The sequence below is a fragment of the Callorhinus ursinus genome, unplaced genomic scaffold (genome assembly GCF_003265705.2).
Source record: "Callorhinus ursinus isolate GAN/ISIS: 27379988/994484 unplaced genomic scaffold, GSC_fseal_2.0 scaffold12, whole genome shotgun sequence".
Taxonomy (NCBI): domain Eukaryota; kingdom Metazoa; phylum Chordata; class Mammalia; order Carnivora; family Otariidae; genus Callorhinus; species Callorhinus ursinus.
This window is the reverse complement of record NW_027397074.1, coordinates 21,758,131-21,769,519: the sequence shown is the minus strand read 5'-3', so window position 1 is coordinate 21,769,519 and position 11,389 is coordinate 21,758,131.

Sequence of the window (11,389 nt, the reverse complement as noted above, 5' to 3'; positions counted from 1 at the left end):
CCCCATCCCCGCCTTAAAGGCACAGCGCATGGACTCTGGCTTAAGAGAGGAGAAGTGTGCTATCAAGTAACTGGGCTGCTCCTCTGTGATTTCCAGCTGTGTTGTTTATGTGGCCATCATTGATAAGCACAAATTCCAGTAAAAAGGTAATAGTTTACTTAAAATCTTCTTCACTTGGGAATGGAAAAATACATATTGGATTTTACATGCTCTTGTGAGTTGAGATCACCTGCATCATCCACATGAAGAATAAGAATATTTATTGTATGATTAAGGTTCTGATCCATAGGGGGAGGAAAAATCATTTGCATGTCACGATTTATCCTCCTCCTTAATTCTCTGCCCACTCACTTCATAAATTAACAACAGGTAGCATCAATCTCTCTTCAAAATATGTAAGACACATGTAACCTGGGGGGCTCAGGCTTCGTGAGCTGGTGAAAATAGGTGTTGTCATTAACTCAAACACCCACATCTTAGAGCTCAAGACCCTGCTTGCTTGGCTGCAAGAAGTTCAGTATTTTAGAGACTCCTCCTCCAAGGGCATTGCCATGGGGTATGCACGTATATTTTATAAATTACCGCTTGTCCTTTCCGGCTGAGATGACCAATAAGCTAGAACTCAACAGTCTCAAGCCTTGACACATCCAGAAATGGCTTTTGAATCTGGCATTCTAATTGTGTGCTGGGCATTGCCACTTGGATTTGGACACGCTGCAGCCCTGCCATGATCACTGCTGGAGGGGCTAGAACTCAGTGACACTCCCACACAGCTGGGATTATGATGCTGCCACTCTACTCTGGGGCCACTCCTGGAAGGTGGAAAGATGCCAATTACTTCTGTGATCCGTTAAGTTAATGGGTGGGGGTGAGACAGATTATTTTCCCTTGTACCTGACAGGTTTTAGATGTGTATGAAGAAGTAACTTATATTTAACATTTTTATTTGAGAAACTTTGATGTGTACTTCAATTTACTAGCTATCACCTTTAAAACTCTTTGACACGCAGAAATTACCTGGTTGATTTATCATTGTCTTTTGAAGGTTGACTCATTTAGGAATGACATGACATTTGCATTTGAAATCAGTACTGTATTTATTTCATTGTTCTGAGCCTTACTAAATAAATCTGGGGTTTTTTTTTGGATAATTGTGAGAAAAATAATAATGTAACAACCATTTTGGAATGTATGGGTTATCCATAGTTCACAGCTCTTTCAACTTCGCTCTTCACAAACTTTGCTCAGAATAGCAAAATGACCATGTTCCACCACAGGGAAAATTATGTTCCGGTACTGTGGCCAGAACAAGATTAATAATAGTAACAATAAAATCTTTAAGAACAAGCAATGTGATTTTGTCAATGTTTCTTTACTTCTAAAGTGAAACGTTTCTTCACTCCCTAAAGAAGAAAGTAATAAAACTGATCTTAAATGTAGGGAAATCAAAATCTTCCTCACAAGGATAAAGATATAGAAGTCAAGAATGGCTGAACTTGGTTGAAGTCTGTGGATTTGTGGCTTAGGATCAGCATAAGGACACATGCTACACTGATTTTTAGAAGATGCTATTAGTCAAATTCTTGATAAATTGGATGGATATTGCATGTAGGGCTTCTTAAAAACCAATTATTTTCCTTATACTAGACACCCAGTTAGATTGCTTTGTGTAGAATTTAGGCTATCATTGGTCAGAAACAGAAAAGTCTGAAATAAAAACTGGAATTCTGTTCAAAAGTCCCAAATACCAGTTACTTTTACTTACCTAAATTCAAAATATGGGAAGGAAAGGCAATCATATAGTTAAAGTGAACTCTTATTGAGTACCTGCTCTTTATCCCACATTTTTTTTGATTCTTTACATGAATGTAGCAACTTACTCATCCCAACAACTCCCTGAGATAGTACCATTATTATTTCCATTTTCAAGATTAAAAAAAAACAAGTTCAGGGAGGTTGAAGAGCCTGCCCCCAAACTCAGAGCTAGTTAGTGGGAGGGCTGGGATACAAAACCAAGCAGTGGGCTTGGAGCCTGCATTCTGAATCACCACGGGATGCCTTTTTGATGTGAAATATGCCGAGATGATGAAAATTCAGCAAAGGAACTGGAGGTTACAATAATCTCCTAACTGAGAAATAGTATCTTAGAGAACTGAAGTCTCTGTACTGCGAACACTTTGTTTTACAGATGAAGGAACTAGCCAGAGCAACTCAGATGACTTGCTGGAGGTTACTTACAGCTTTTTGGTGGCAGGGTTGAAACTGGAGACTAAGTAGGTTTTCCTGCCTTTCATTAATTCCACCAATGTTTGTTGTACTAAGCACATTTTAAGGTATTGAAGATACAGAGAAACACAAGACATGAGGTCCCTGCCTGTAGGAAGATTACATTATGACCAGAACAGAGATTTAACATTCAGCTAGATTACCAAGGGAGACTGTGGAACACTCATGTTAAAATATTAGAAAAGTGAGGATAGACTGTAAGGGAGTGGAGTGGGCTTACCATCAGTTCTACCACATTTTATAGATGAACTTACTAAGACTCATGCATAATATGTCAGAGTCATAAGTGTCAGAAGCAAGCAAGATTCAAACCCATCTTGATTCCCCTTCACAGTGAACAGAGAGAGAGAAAGAGAGAGAGAGTGTGTGTGTGTGTCTCTACAAGTATGTATAAAAAGGACATTACAACCTCCTGGTTAGAGTAGCACTTTACACAAATCAGTAAACCTGATTAGAGCAAGATACCTAGTCCAAATGCCTGGAACCAAAGAGATCCATTTTTCTTACAGAATCCACACAGTCTAACAAAGCCTCACCTTTTTCTTCACACTTAATTTCATTAGAAATTCAACCTGGGACCCCCGGGTGGCTCAGTCAGTTAAGCATCCAACTCTAAGCTCATGATCCTAGGGTCATGGGATCAAGTGCCATGTCAGGCTCACTGCTCAGTGGCTCAGGGTGGAGTCTGTTTGTCCCACCCTCCCCCCATGCTCTCTCTCTCTAAAATAAATAAATAAATCTTAAAAAAAAAAAAACCCTCACTGATGTGTACTCGTTCAAATTCTCTGGTTCTAGGTTGGGGAGCTTGTGACATTAGGGAGCATCTACCAGCCTGATAGCTGCAAAGGAGATGGCTCAAACACCAGAGCAGAGCACAGGCATGCCATCTTGCAAAATTTAGAAAGAAAGAGAGAAAGAGAAAGAGAGAGAAAGAGAGAGAGAGAGGGAGGGAGGGAAGGCAGGAGGGAGGGAGGGAGGTAGAAAGGAAGGAAGGAGGGAAGGAAGGAAGGAAGGAAGGAAGGAAGGAAGGAAGGAAGGAAGGAAGGAAGGAAGGAGAGAAAGAGAGAAAGGGGAGCCCTGTCTAGATGGGTGCAGCCCGGGGTTGGGGTTGCCCAGGGTTTGGATAGGTGGGTCATGACCTTGCGAAGAGTTTTGGTGCCTTAGACTTTGAGAAGCCCAGATGGGAGTGAGATCTGAACAACTCACTTACTTGCTAGAGTTCTATAGGGGGTGGGGGTAAGAACTAGAGGGTGGGCACGTTTTGCCTGTCAGAATTACTGTTGATCTTGTGGTGGATTTCTCAGCATGGGAGACCCCATCACTCTGGCCTTCCTGAACCCAAACTCATCCACCTCCCTGTCAGAGCTAACGTGGCAGAGGTGGTTGGGCAGTGGTTACTGGCTCAGGGCCCTGAAACACTGAGTAATTCCTAGGATGGCTAGGACTGAAGGCACTATTCCAGACACTTCCACGTTGTCTAAAAGTATAAAAAAAACAAAACAAAACCCTACCACCATGCAGCCCAAACTGTTGGAGGCAGATCCCTTGGCTCTGAAACAAGACCCGTCCCTTTTATGGAAGGACATTGCTGGAAAGTTCCACAATAGAGGAAAGCCAGAGTTCTTTTTCTATTTTTTACAGAGCAGGGTGCAACCAAATCAGGAGTGAGGAATGAAGAGGGATGGCTGAAGAGAATCATAGCGACTTTCCAGAAATTTTTGAATTACATTATCACTCTTGGCTTATAAAAACAAAAGACTGAAGAGCCTCCTTTCAGATCTCCTCCAGTGGAAGAGTCCACCACTTTTCTGGAGGCCCCCATGCTGTGGACTTATTGAGGAGTCAAAAAGCATGGAGTTTCTGATATCAGAAGAAACAAGACAAGATATATTGCACATCAAATCCTATAAATGACAACCTGGCATGACCAATAGAAATAGGCCATTGCGGCTGCGCTCTAGCTGAGTGTTTAGTTATTGGAGAAGAGAAAGGTAGGATCAAGAAAAAGGCGAATCATGTCAGGATGTTATTGGAGTCAAGCAGATTGACTGCCTGGAGTGACATCCCTGGCTGTGTGGAGCAGGGAGGCCAGCAGTTGGGTCAGCGCCACGAGTACATTTGAGACATGGACTTAGAGCCCCCAAATTGATTTTAAATTGGATTCCAGGTTTTAGTGCAATTAAAAGCCACTGCAAAGTTTTGAGAAGAGAAATGGTAGGGTCAAATTATTAGAGCACTATGGTTTTTATTTTAATTAGGACAAACCACAGGGATGGGGGTGGTGAGAGGATCAGCAAGGGAGGTATATAGTTCACTAACCAGATCAGTGTAGGAGCTGACAAGGTCTTTCTGAAACCGATAGATTAAAGTTACAGAATGACACTATAGACAAGAGGGGTTTTTTTCCCCTCTTAATTTTATCTGATTCAGTTAGCCGTGTTAGTTCTGACAGACTTGGATCACCAGCTTGATTAGTTCTCTTATGCATCCATAAACACTAAAATTATACTGTTTCATCCATTTATGTCTTTATTCACATCCACAATTTAGGCGAAGTGAAGAGGAAAAATGTCCAGATTAAGGATGACTGAATTATTTCTCTATCCTATTTTGAAAAAAAAAAAAAAAAGGAATTCATGATTTTCTTACTTTGTCATTGTCAGCCCTACTCCTCTTGGAGGTTTTTTAGTTTGAAATCTGAATGTGTTTACCAGCTGGGAAAAATTTGACATTTACTTGATTTTGCCCCTTGGAAGTAAAAAAAAAAAAAAAAATTGGCAGCCTCATTAAACAACAAGTCTGCTTATTTATTCCTTCAATCCCTCCCCGGGTTTCAAGTTCTTTTCAAAGCTCTGATAGACCTCTAACCAGTTTTCTAAAGGTAATTTCTTAAAGTGCTGCCGCTAGCCAGAGAAAATGCCACGTAGCTTTCTGGGTTTATAAAGGCTGAGAAAGCCATTTTGGTTACATTTGCAGCTTTTTGTGTGGTTCTGGGTGGTAACACCCTATTGCCAACATTATTCTTTCCCTCTTCTGGGAAGAGTCATAATTGTACTTGGCTTGGTTAACACAAAGGCCTCTGAAAAATATGAAGCTGATCCCTCTAGTGTTCTTTTGTGAAGACTACAGTAGAGAACGCAGAAAGGAGGAAAACAGCCGCAGAATAGCACAGACAATAGCTCCTGAAGTCAATCTGTTTTTCAAATGACATTAATAAAATGACTTGCCATGACAATTCTGTGCTGCGTGAGAGTATCTACAGAAGAAAACACAGGCATTTTTCTACAATCTACGTATTGTGTGCAGTTGGTTAACGTTATTGGAGGGTGCATTGTTCTGAGAATTATCTGAACAAATAATAAACAATTTAAATAACACTAGTCAGAGTTATCAGGGGTGCAGAGGCAATGTAAACCTGCCTCGTTTCCAGAAATGAATTTACTACACTGGTTAGGATTATTATCTGACTCTATTCATAGGCTTTTCAGGTCATACAAAGAGGAGAAGAGATTTCCTGCATTTTTACATTCCTTTCCTGATGCTCCCTGATGTTCAATAAAGAGTATGCTATCTTCATGTTTTTCTTTGACATTTTCTTCTACATTCAGACATTTATTAAACAACTATTCTAGTCCAGGCACAGAAGATAACAAAAATGATAAGATAGAGTCACTTTCCTCAATAAACCACGTAATCTCCCTGGCAGACAGCCTCTTAAACAACTAGAGTAAAGATGTATACAAAGCACTTGGGACTCAGGGGAAGTGATATTAATTATTAATGAGATATTTAAACTGGGTTTTGACGAACAAGCAGGATTTAGGGTCCTCATATGGGAAGCAGTTCATGGTTCCTCGGTCTGTAACTGACCCCCAATTCACTCACGGTTTCCAAGGAGAGCCAAAGCACGCTGGGCAGCTAGTCCTTGGAGCTGCGCAATCTTAGTTTCTGGTTAGTCCGGTTTCTGTTCTGGTGGCTCCCATTCTTCACATTAAATAAAAAGAGCTATGCCATAGAAATGCTAGCTTTCAGTTTAATGGACATGAAATAAAATTTGAAGCATCACAGGGGTAGGTATTCGGACTGCTGCTATATTTCCGGTAGCTCTGGATTCAGAACAGGAAGAGGTACTGCACAAGCAAAGCTAAGTGAAATACCCAGGGTAGAACCAGATCCATTGTGTGTCTAGAAGTAGGTCCCAATTGCGGGAGTTTGGCTGAACGAAATGATCTCTAAGGGCCTTTCTAGTCGTAAGAGCCCATGAATCAATTTTCAGAATTATTATCAAAAGGGCTGATTCCCCCAGAGAGTCTAGGTAGCCACACAGCCACTTGAGACCCTACTACAAAGATATTTGCACCAGACACTGCCTAACAAGTTCTTCTGTAAAAGGGCCCCCAACTGACAAGATGATATTAACAGTGATGTTGATAAAAAAGTTCACTGGCTGGAAAACACTGAGGTAGTTTTCAAAGGTTTTTGACTTTCTTGGTCTATAGAGATCATTTGATTCACTACATAGAACATATCATCTGTAGTCACTGTATTTACATTTTATATATACAGTTAAAATCAAATCGTAGTCATAGAGCTAAAAGTATATTGAGGGTTGTAAGAAATTGTACAGTGCAAAATTGTGCTGTAATTCAGTGTGAATGTCACTATAGTAAGCAAATTGTATTTTACAGGCAGTTAAGTAACATTATTGTTATTTTGTAAAGACTGAACTCTAGTATTTCAACAGCTCCCTAATGTTATAACAACAATATGGTGTAATACCAAGGGCACCAGAGTATGTGTGTGGTGTATGTACACACACACACACACACACACACATATACATATATGTATATGTGTGTGTGTGTATATATATATGTATGTTACTCAAGTGTAAAATGCCATGAAAGGCAGTGTTGAACCACAAATTAAATAGGAGAACTGAGAACTATAACTATAGATTTAAGCCAGGCATGCTTATTTCTAGCAGTCCTTAGGACATAGAGAGTTTCTCTTATAAAATTTTGTTCTAGATTTATGAGTTGACATTGATACACTGGGATTGTCCCTATGTCTTCAGCCTTTTTATTCCTGCATTAATCACAATACACGTTGTTGCATTTATCCTGCCAGCATAAGATAATTTTTATATATGCTCTCAGAAGAAATGGAGTCCTAAGTTAATTTGGGAATCAAAATTTAAATATTTAAAAGGAAATCTGCATTTTGTAGTGAATATATCCATCAATTACAGAAGGGATATGGCAAAGGGAGAACACACATTATGAAATGGGGCACAAATGTATTAGGCCCTTGAAGTCTAAGACTGTCCTAACACCTGAATTTCCTTGGGCTTTATAAGACTTTGCAGATGAATGAGGTCATATCGATCGATGGCCATGACTCAAATTTCATTGGTTCATTTTATTTATATGACTGATATTGGACTCGAGCTGCTCAAAATGTTCATTCTTCTATCAAATATTTTGAAAAGTTTCTCAAGGGGATGTGTCCTATGTGTGCAGGGATAAGCAACTTCCCTTGAATGCTGCTACACTTCTGCACACCACACCCTCTGTTTTGCCTAGCATTATAGTTCCCCATCCAGAGGCGCTTATGTTCTCCCAGGTACATTAGCTACTATGTCTGGCACTGCTAGTTTTTACCGGGCGCTGACACAGGTTCTAGGCCTGCCAAATCTGGGTAGGGAAGGAAGGGAGGAAAGGAAGGAGGGAGGGAAGATGGAAGGAAGGAAGACAACATTTTTCTCCCTGATTTTGTTTCATGGTTAAAAGTGCTGCTTATGCCTTGGTGTGTTACAGAGTAAAACAGCCATTGAAGATTTTACTTAGAGCTCTTTCTCCTTGAGATTCAGGAGTATCTACATACATAGGGAAGAGATCCAAAAGTAAGAAATCTGGGATTCTAAATTATTTTTTCTTTCCAACACTTGATATTTTTCTTAAAAAAAATTGAGTAGTGTTAATTTTACTTAAGAAAGAAAGAGAAACATCTATAACTCAAGGTTCTGGGCTTCAGCATTATGTCCAAACACTGCAACATAACAGGGAAAACCAAACGGTCAGTTTCTGAGTTAACAATTTTATCAATTATTTATTGATTCATATCCCATTTATGTATGAAGATTTGATGCCACCTAAGGTAATTAGAGAAAAGCCAAATTAAAAATGAAAGGTGAAATCCAAAGAAAAGGATAGTAGAAAGAGTGCTTGGAGAAGAAATGAAGGAAATTAACTCTGATAAAAAGGAATTAAAAAAGACTAATGGAAAAAGACCCTTGCCACTGAGGAGAATGAGAAGGAAGGAGGCACTGTTCGTATCAATAGGTTGTTCTCTGTCTTTATTTTCCATGGCACTATATTGTTAATTCCTGCTAGCTCTTTGATAGCTCACCTCGAGGGCTAAACTAAGAAATCTAATTACTTTTCTAGAATCTGTAGTGATGACCAACTCAACTGTGGCCCTTGGGGACAGTATTTGTATCCTCTGACAGCAATTAATGAAACCAATAAATCAATTAGTTAAATTAAATTAAGGTCCACCCAGCTGTTTCCACAGCCCATCCATGTGTAACTAAATGTGATTATAAGGGTGCCCTTGACGTGAAACGGATACAATTCAAGTGATCTTTGCTGTCTTTATGTCCTTAACGTCTCCCCTTTACAAAATTATAGTTATTCTACCTTTGTCTTGACTCTATATTGGATGAACTTTGCTTGGGGGAGAGTTCTTGATAGAGGCAACGGAAATACTCTGTACTGCTGAGTGAAAACGAGTAACACTAGGGACTGCAGTTCTTTCTATTTATTCTTTTCTTGGATTTAAGAAATCTCATTTTTCTTCCCAAATAATCGTTGTATCCAGACCTATTTCCTCTTTCAAAGAGGAGGCTTTTCTCTCTCTTGACAATGCTAACTCCTCCACCTTCCGTCTTCTTCTGTAGAACCATTCTGATTTCACTACTTGCCTTACTGGACTAGACTGTCCCCTGAGGTAAACCTCATTTCACTGCCCTACTTCCCAAAGAAGTAAACTGTTTCTCTTTCTTCTGCTTCGTTCCCACCTCCTCACATAACAGCATTTTAACCTCTCTAGCCACTCTTCTTCACATTATGAATATATCCTAACAATTGCCTCCTCATTTAATTCAGTGAGGTTTTCCCACCCTTGATCCTTTTTTTTTTTTTTTACTCCTGTCCAGTCTTGGACACTGTTGACCAAATCCTCCTTCTTGGAATGTTTTGAGATTAAGCATGCTACATACCAGGTCCTCACTATACCTCTCCCTCAGTGTCTTCTTATTACCTTCATTAATTCTTACATCTACCATTTTCATTAAATATTTACCAAGTACCCACTTTTGGAAGGCATTGTGTTTGTTCCTAAATATAAAGATAAAGAAATAAGACATGCTCTTGAACAGCTTAGAGAATAGAAGGGGAGGCAGAGGTGAGCAAATAGCTATACTATGTTGAAATGTAATAGAAGATTCTGCTGCAAGAAAACAAAGGATGGAGAGAACAGTTTTGCCCGGATGGAGCAGGGAAGGACAACACAGATGACACCTCTGTTGAATGACCGGGGTAAAAAGAAGAGAAATATCATTTCAAACACAGGGGGCAGTGTGTGTAGAGACCTGGAGTCCAAGATCTGATCTGAAATTGAGTCTAGTCACTTTGACAGTATTATCTGTGATTGATAATGTTGGAAAGGTACACTGTGGCAAGACTCTGAAGAGCTTTGAATGCTGGACTGGAGAGTTTAGACATTTTTACTAGAAATGTGTGTTCTAAGATTTTTGAGCTGATGCATATGATCTTATACAAGTTGCAGAAGACACTTGTCAGCTGTGTGAGGAATGGATTAGAGCCCGAATTAGCCCATTTCAATGGTCTACGAGGAGAATGATTAAGACCTGAACCAGGATGGCTACAGTGGGAATGGATACTAGACATCCTGGGCAGACAAAATGGATAAAGGACAGTGTTGATTTGATGTCGAAGACTGGAGATAGAGAAAAAAATGTACAGACAACTCTGATGTTTCTGAAATAGTTTTTAGATAATGTCATGCCTCTGTGCCAACATTTCAATACTTTCTCACTGCCTCATTTCAGTGTTTGAAATACAGTTTCTGTATCAGTCAAAGTTCTTTTGGTTACAAGTGGAAGAAATCAACTCTGGCTAGCCAATCAAAGAGAAAAGGATATTGCAAGGATACTGAGGCTATCTCACAGAATTCGAGGAAGATTTGAACAATTTAGCACCATGAAAGGCAGAAATCAAAGTAAGGATAGATACCTGAAAATAAGGAATTCATGACTATTTTGTCTAAGAGTTCTAATTCCCATACCCCCTGCCTCCAGGTTTCTCAGTTCACATCTGTATACTCTTGGGATCTGATTGCGTCAGTCTGGATCGGTTGTTTCCCCAGCTTCATTAAACTGTGACCATTGTGGCAAGGTCAGACTACACAGCTCTGGCCACTAGAGGCCACATCCTTGTATGTTAAGGTTACTATACAGAAAAAGAGGTGACTTTGTGAGCTGGGCAGATAATACCCTACGAGAGGTGTCTTCTCTATGTTCTAAATTGTTTTGAGCTATGGATTCACTTGAGAATCTGATTAAAAAACAAACAAACAAAAAACTAATGGCTCTCTTCCCAGAAAAAAAAAAAAAAAGGCACAATCACAATGATACACAGGAGTTATATGGGCTCCTTGAAAATTATGCACAAACCCAGATTAAAATACTTTGGCTGGCAGAACAAACTCTACACTTCTTGATTTGGTTTGTAAGAGCCTCTCACCAGTCAGGCATCCCACTCCTTCCCTCCTCAAGCACTCACAGTAAAAACAAATTAGTTTCCCAACTCTGAACCTTTAATCATGTCATTTCTTCTTGCTATAAAGAACGCCCAAATCCTCTTATTGCAATCCTACTCATCCTTTAAGGGTCAAACTGAAAACCTGTCCCTTTTATGAGGTCTTCCTTGAGGCATCCATCAACACAGGGACAACTCCCCCTCTTCTTGTCATGTGTAATACTTGATACCCGTTTCTCTCACGACACTTACTGCTTTCT